Here is a 7,836-nt window from a genome sequence, read left to right on the forward strand (position 1 = left end):
AAAAAGTGACGCTAAAATGGAAAATGGGTCTCCCGTGACATCTTCTCTAAAAAAATTTAACTTCCCTCTCTCTTGCAAATTTAGTTTTAGATTTTTCTTCCAAAAACTAATTTCAGATCTCTCACCCAATTTTTCAGTTCTCTCAACCCTAACAAAATCGAAGAATAGAAAAACCCTGTCTAGCTCTCGTGTCTCTCGCCTTATCTCTCGTCGTCCTCGTCTATGACATCTGCCCAGCCAAACAACCACCATCGCAGCACCATTGTCTTCGAGCTCCGCCCAATTGATGCCTCAACGTGCCTAGGTTCGTCCCTTGTGAGTTCTTGGTCTTTTCTCTCTTCATTTCTCTCTTCATCTCACTCTTTTGGTCGATTCTCTCTGTTTTAGACGATTCGCCCTTACTTTATCTATTTCTTTTGCACACAGGTTGTTGACTGCCGCACCAGAATCTTAGGCTTCATTGGACGATGCTATAGTGGTCAAGTCTTCTCCCTGCATTCAATAATTTTCCTTGTCTAGCATGGGTTTCATTTGAAATTTTGAGTTTCTCCTATTTATTTTGGTCATATGGTGACCTTGATGATCTTGACAAGGGTCATGTCTCTAAACATTTGTTTGTTTGATAGTCCTTTGAACTTTTCTTGATATTATTTGGTCTATATTTGCTCTATCCGAAACCAAAAGAAGATTATTATCAATTAGGAAGGTTGTACCATATGAGGGTAGTCTCCTTTATTTATTTCACACCTGCAGGGCTCGTGCTTATAGAACTTAGAACCGTACATCGTTTGATTTTTTTTTTATGTTTACAAGCGCACGTACGTCCTCCAATTGCTTCTTCATTCCAACCAAAGTTTTGTCAGAAACTTTAAACTTAGAATGAATACTTGACTGAGATATCTGTTTTCCCATGTTGACATTAATATTATCTACTCCTTCAAGGCTGCATCCTCAAATTAAAGTGTGTCAATGTTCATTCTAATTATTGGAACATGTAAAAGTGGTAAAAAAGTAATCTATGTGTATCTATCCATAATGTGATGAACCTATTCTCTTCTTTTTCAACCTCAGAAATACTTTCAACTTCTGTGACAATCAGAGGATTTGATGATGAAGATGCTGATTTGCTTGAACCTGAAAATAAAATGGAACAAAAATTGAAAGTATGATCGTTTGGCCTTTCTGATCTCATACTTTCAAGTTTCAAGACAAAATTTATTGACCAAAATAATAATAATAAAGTAAAGATACTATTTTTTACTTTGGAATTTGTTCAATTTTTGTCTCTCTACCTTCAAGTATCCCGTTTTAATTAGTATTGTACATTTAATAAATTTTAATTTCATCTCTATTACTAATTAATTATTGGGTTTTCAAAATAAAATATATATATATATATATATATATATATCAACATTTACACTATAGTTATTATCAATATTTAATAAATTTTGATAAAAATTAACTTCAAGGGACTAAGTTTAAGATTTATTGAAAAATTAAATAGAGAGACTAAAATGAAATTTTAATTTTTAAGCGAATACAAATAACATTATATATTTACCTTGAACATTTTGTGAGATGTGGTGTTGAGTCTTTTGTACTCCCACACATTGTAAACTGGTCGGAAGCTTTGGTAATAGTTGTGATCGAAGGTGAATGCAATCATCCAAGTACAATACTTTTAAGTTAATAAGCTGAATGAGACTGTCTTTGAGCCTTACAAAAGAATTCTTGCTGAGATTAAGAATTTTCAATAAGGACAGACAATTAAGATCATCAAGCATCTCTTCATCCTCAAGATTGCAATCACTTAGATTCAAATCTTTGAGAGGAAGAACATCATTCCCACACAAAGCAATAAAAGAGTATCAAATATTTCTAGATAATAGCCTTTCACAATTTAAAGTTTCAAGATTCCTTAAAGAAGTGATAGCATATGGTGGTGGGTTTATAAATGTTCCCCCAATGTCCAGTACGGTAAGATTGTATTATCCCCACTACAACATATATGACTTTCTATAGCATCTAATTATAACATTGTGATTGCATGAATTTTCTTGTCTGCCGAGGTATTCTCACTTTTATTGGATCCAACCAAATGATGTTTTAACTTCTTGCATGAATTTGCTTGTCTACCGACATCAATGCCAAAGAGAAATGTATAACCTTATAAGCGAACACACATTACTCAAAGTTCTCATGAGCTCTTTAAAGATTTTATTGACATTCCTCTCCCATAGGTCTCACAATACATTTGAGCATTTGAAATCTCTGGTAATTTTAAAAATTAGTGTATGAATTAAGGTCGGTAAGAATTGGTCTTATGGAAAGGAAAATGACAATTATGTCTAGTATTGTTTCCATCAAGTTTCAATTATCGTAGAACCTAATAACATTTTCTTTCCTATCTCGATGCACATTTGGAGAAATATTATTATCCAAATTGGAAACTTCACCCTTCATTTTTTAATTTCTTGTTTGGGACTATTATGTATTTTGATTTTTGCTCCACGGATTAAGTTGCGAATTGGAAATTTAGTTGGCTTTTAAGGATACTTTGGAGTATAAGTAATTCTAGCATGTCTTAATTCCATACTTTGAGACTCTTTTCCTCTCTACTATCTTTAGGTGGGTGCCATTTACTTTTGAGGAAGGGAATGCTCAACTACATTGAATGTTAGTGACAACATTGATGTTGTTTTTGTGATGATGGAGTAATGTCAAAGTTGGCTGATGGTCTTCCTCCCATACTAACAAAGGAAGGCTTTGATGAGTTACGGTCTTCCCCTACCAAGTTTTTGAATTTTTATCCAACTAAAGAAACTCATCCAAGTGAAATAAAGAGCACCATTGCTAGGTAAGTAAAAAGAGGTCTCTTTCTTATTTGTTATTTGTTATAATGTTGCTCTATATTAAGTTTTTGTGATGAAAAGAAAGTAAAATCAATAAATTTCTACAGTTACTTCACCTTTTCCTTTGCAACACAAATTTGGTGGGAGTGTCACTTGATATTAGTAGGCTTTAGATTTCTATTTATGGTTGTGCACTTCATCACTATATCTACATTGTTCTTGAAAATTCATATAGGAGAAATGATGAAGTGCACAAACACATGTTTCTTTCTTTTGTTTTTGACAGAAAATAGTCTATTGTTGCTCTCTAGCATATGAAGATGTCACACATTGATAGCAGATTGCTTTATTTGATTGGATTAGTTTGTTTTTGAGTTTTATATTTTTTATTTTTTAAGAGAAGGTGAGAGTGCTCTTCTGTTCTCATCCTTAATTTCTTTGGATGTTAAAGTAATATATACACAAGTTCCTTCTCACAACATTCCACATGCCTTTCTCTTTCATTTTCCTTATTCTATAGTAAACACTCAAAATATAATCTGTCACAACACTCCAAAGGCACTCATCTTAATCTAAAGCCCCTGTGGGCCACTATACAAATATGCTAAGACCACTGTAGATGGAAGTTTTTGAATGACTGGTTTTTTTAGTTATGGGGTTCTCTTTTTTCCATTTTTTCCTTCTAATATTTTTATTTGGTATGTAATGGCATGCAAGTGTAAAAGAGAAATCACTTAATGTGTTTTACATGTTGTGCTTTGCAAAGTTGGTGCAATAGGTTCAAATATTTAGGATTTGGTGAAAAACTTGGAATCTTCTAAGTTTAAAACTTGCAATTTTTAAGATTATTTAGTTGCTAAGAAGCACCTCTGTTACTTAGTAAAAGTATATTTCTTTTAGTATTAAATTTGGAAATTGACTACAACAACTGCTTTAAAGCATATTTGGATTGACTTTTTCTAAGTACTTAAGAATACTTTCTTTGTACTTTGAAACAGTTATTTAAGAACTTAGAAAGTCAATCCACATAATGCTTTAATTTATGAGTAGAAATGTACATAAATCATTACTTATAGCTTGGAACACTTCTAGTTCACCTCATGATTTCTCAATCTTGTCTTTCATATTAGTTCTCATAGTTAAAGTAAAGTCTATGTTCTAAACTCCCATCTTCGACCTTCATAACTTATTTAGATGTTGGATTTTTGCAAGAGTTGTATTCAATCAAGGAGGAATGCTAGGCTTCAATGGAGATGCACATATCACTCAACATATTTGTGTAAGTTTATTTTGTACTTGTTTTTGTTCTTAATGTTGGAAATTCTTAATTTTGCATTAAGATTTGTAAATTGTTGGCTTGACCAAATGTCTAGTGCTAAAGGCTTAGACTTTTCTGTAAGTATTGATCTATATTTTCAAGAATACATCTTTAAAGTAAGTTTTTGCTTCAATCTTTTTGTTTATGTTAAATAACTATGTAAATCCTTGATATTATAAGTTTCTTGAATCAAAGGTAAAGGCTGTGATTTCTATATTTTTGAACTTTGGTATATGGTCTTTTTGGCTGAATGCAGTAGTTTTTTCCCCTCATATTGGTGTTTTAGAATTTTAATTTTACATCATGTTGAACACTCTATTGTAGAAAAATATTACCACATTTGATGAATGAGTTTTGAGTTTGGTGGTAAATATATGTTCTTTTTGAGAGATAAGAGACTTCTAAGATTTTTTTATGTAAATACTAATGGATGCATGATTTTAAAAAAGTGGAGACTAAAGGATACTTATGTATCTTGAGGAAACTAGAAAGTGAAGGTTGCATTGTTCTTTTCTTTATCTTAATGTAATTTGTACAACATGTCGACTCCACAAAAAATATGCTTATTTTTATGGAATGTGGTATTGATTGAAGCATTCCCATTATGAGCAGTATTTATACTATTGAAAATTTATTTTGATGTAAATGTACGTGCATACAATATTAAAGATTTATATGATTATAGTTGATTTTATAACTTCATTTGTAATACTTTGTTACCGGTATAAAGTGCTTTGTAAACTATATACAATTGGATCAAAATTGACTATCAAGACGAGATTCAAAATGAAATATGGTTTTTATAGCAATTTTTTTTATGATTGTAAAAACTGTAATCAAAAGTCAATTATAGCATTTTTTAATATCATGGAAACTTTCCAAAACATTAAAATTATATAATAGAAAATGAATATTTTATAGCTTTTTTATAGCATTAAAAAATGCTATAGAAAGTTGGAGAGTTTCAATAACATCAGCTACAATAGCATGCCTAAAACGCTATAGAAAGTCTTTTATAGCGTTTTTTTACCGTTATAAATAATGTTATAGAAAGTCTTTTATAGTGTTTTTTAACATTATCAAAAATGCTATAAAAGACCTTCTATATTGTTTTTTTTTTTTTTTTTTTGCCAATGTTATGAAACATTTTCATAACATTAAATATGTACTATTAAAAGTTAATTTTTTATAGCATTTTTTATAGCGTTAAAAAAACGCTATGGAAAGTCGGGGACTTTCAATAACATGGGCTACAATAACATTTTGAAAACACTATGAAAAATCTATGATAACATTTTTTTCTAAAGCTATTGACTGTGATATTTGTTATAGTTTTACCATCATTCTATTGCTCAAAATCACTACTATCTTTTTATTTTCTTAGTACTTGTAGGTCCATCGTGGAAGATTGTTGGGAATGACCTACACTTACAATGGCAATTGCTCTTGTGCAAAAAAAAAAAAAAAAAAAAAGAATAGTTCTATTTCTTTTTGTTTTAGTATTTTTTAAACCCTTAACCTTTGAAACTTAATTGTTTTTAAAATAAAAAACATTAGGATTTAATTGAGTCATTATTTCCAAATCTGGAATTTATTTTTCAGAAACGTTCTTCCTTCATCTTCTACAGTCTCTTGAAAAACAATTCTCTAGATCTGAAAATAACATGTCCTTCATTTGCTTCCTTGATATTCGATTCTAAGCAAACTTTTTTTTTTTCTCTCATCTAATTCCAACCCTCCGTCTGACGAGTGCATGTCTGAAGGGGAAATTTTGTTAATCTTGGAGAGCAACCGACAAGAACGATTCGCACCACAATTGTGCCGAATTTCCTTGAAGGTAGTGGTTTCCACGACACAACAAATAATCTTCGGATCTGACGATGAATAACAAATTTTCAACATATTTTGGTGAGTTTTTTTTTTTGGTAGAAGTTCAACTACTATATTATGTCTGACCAAAAGGCTATTGTCTCAAAAAAAAAAAAAAAAGAAAAAAAAAAGAAAATAGTTAAGCTTCCAATATTTAAATTCAGTTATGGAATTATTTGGACTAAAGTGAACATAGTTCAAACTAGCATAAAATTTGTGCCAGAAGTTCAAATTCTTCACCAACAAATAATAATAATAATAATAATAAAAGGAAAACTATCTTTTTCGTCCCTAAGTTTTTAGGAATAGGTGCATTTGGTCCTCAAACTTTCAATTTGACTAATTTAGTCATTGAGTTTAAAAGAATAGGTTTATTAGGTCCCTACCTTAATAGAATTTATTATTATTATTTTAAATATTTTTTAATTAAAAATTCCTCTCTCCTTCCTTTTTCATCTTCCTCGTCGCCTTTCTCCACCTAAAAAAAAATGACACCAAGTTCCAAATTGGGTCTTCATGATTAACCAAATATCTAGAGCCACATAATAATATGCTTTGAAAAATACCCATTTTTTTTCAAAAAATTAAAAGGGAAATATTCGTACCTGCAATTTCAAGATCTTATTGATATACTTTTTTTTCACTATAATGGCACTCTAAAAATTTTTGAACATGATTGAATCTCTTTTACCAAAAGTGAAATACCAATTTGTTTTTTTTTTTTTTTTTTTTATATTTATCCTAATTTCTTGGTTAATACTCTCAATAGTGAATTATCATGTGATAAATCCTTTGACTTACGAGTGTACAGAATGGAAGAATAGTAATAAAACCTTCAATGACTACTAATAATTAACCTCTTTTGGCATTTTCAATAATAAAGTCTTTGACTTTTGTATTCGTTTGCCAAATCTTGTTCAGTTGCATTCAAGCTCGATTTTATCTAAATCTTCGTGAACGAACAAAAATCGGATCACCCGTCACTACATTAAATGTAATTGGGCGAAAATTCAAATTAAGGTGATGATCCTATGGGAAATACAACAAATTTGAGTACAACTTAATTGGTTAAAACATGTATAATAATAATAATAATAAAAAAGACGTATAGAGATATGATAGGTTTCCCAAACATGATTTTAAAATGACTAACCAAAAGTTTGTTATGTGTATGGAAAAAAACTAGCAATGATGGGTAGGCTGCATCTAATCTCATGTTTTTACACAATAATAATAATAATAATAATAATAATAATAATAATAATAATAATAAATCATTTTTCAAAACTTTTTTTGTCACGTTACCATGTTTTATTGAACAACTATCTGAACCGCGTAAAATAAGTGCATCTTATTCAATATTTAAGTATTTCACAAACCAAAAAAGTGTAAGCCATATAAACATTCTTTCTGGGTTATTGTATTTTATACCTACTTTTATAAGTTGAATAATTGTGGATTGGAAAATCAAACCATTTGACTTTTGAATTACTAATTCATATTAAATTATACTCGGATAGTGTCCACCCATGGCGAAAAAAAAAAGAAATATCGTGACCCAATGAATATTGTGACCCTTCAATTCTAATAAACAACCAACATTTTAATATAATCAACAACAATATTTGACCAACATGAGTTGGTCCAGCAGTTCATATAAGAGCTATTAATAATAGACAATTTAGAAGAAATGAATTCTACTGTCGTGATAAATTGTCCGGAATTTAATATCTAATGAATAATTTTGACGTAGCTAAATAAAGTAATAGAAGGCGGTTAGTACACAGCCCAAGC

The 7,836-nt window shown here is 30.0% G+C and overlaps 1 long non-coding RNA gene across 4 annotated transcripts; it reads left to right on the forward strand.

The window, feature by feature from the left end:
* Positions 1-4,293, forward strand: LOC120069199 (uncharacterized). 4 transcript variants are annotated; one of them, XR_005479468.2, is made up of 4 exons: positions 75-315; positions 427-478; positions 1,072-1,163; positions 2,632-2,802. It is a non-coding gene; the product is annotated as an uncharacterized LOC120069199 (long non-coding RNA). The 4 variants fall into 4 exon arrangements; XR_016524756.1 differs by lacking the exon at positions 1,072-1,163 and adding an exon at positions 4,068-4,293 and having other exon boundaries at positions 89-315; positions 2,632-2,860; XR_016524757.1 differs by lacking the exon at positions 1,072-1,163 and having other exon boundaries at positions 111-304; positions 2,632-2,772.
* The last annotated feature ends 3,543 nt before the right edge of the window (positions 4,294-7,836 follow it).

The sequence above is a fragment of the Benincasa hispida genome, chromosome 11 (genome assembly GCF_027475165.1).
Source record: "Benincasa hispida cultivar pf3 chromosome 11, pf3_genome.v1.1, whole genome shotgun sequence".
NCBI classification, from domain to species: Eukaryota; Viridiplantae; Streptophyta; class Magnoliopsida; order Cucurbitales; family Cucurbitaceae; genus Benincasa; species Benincasa hispida.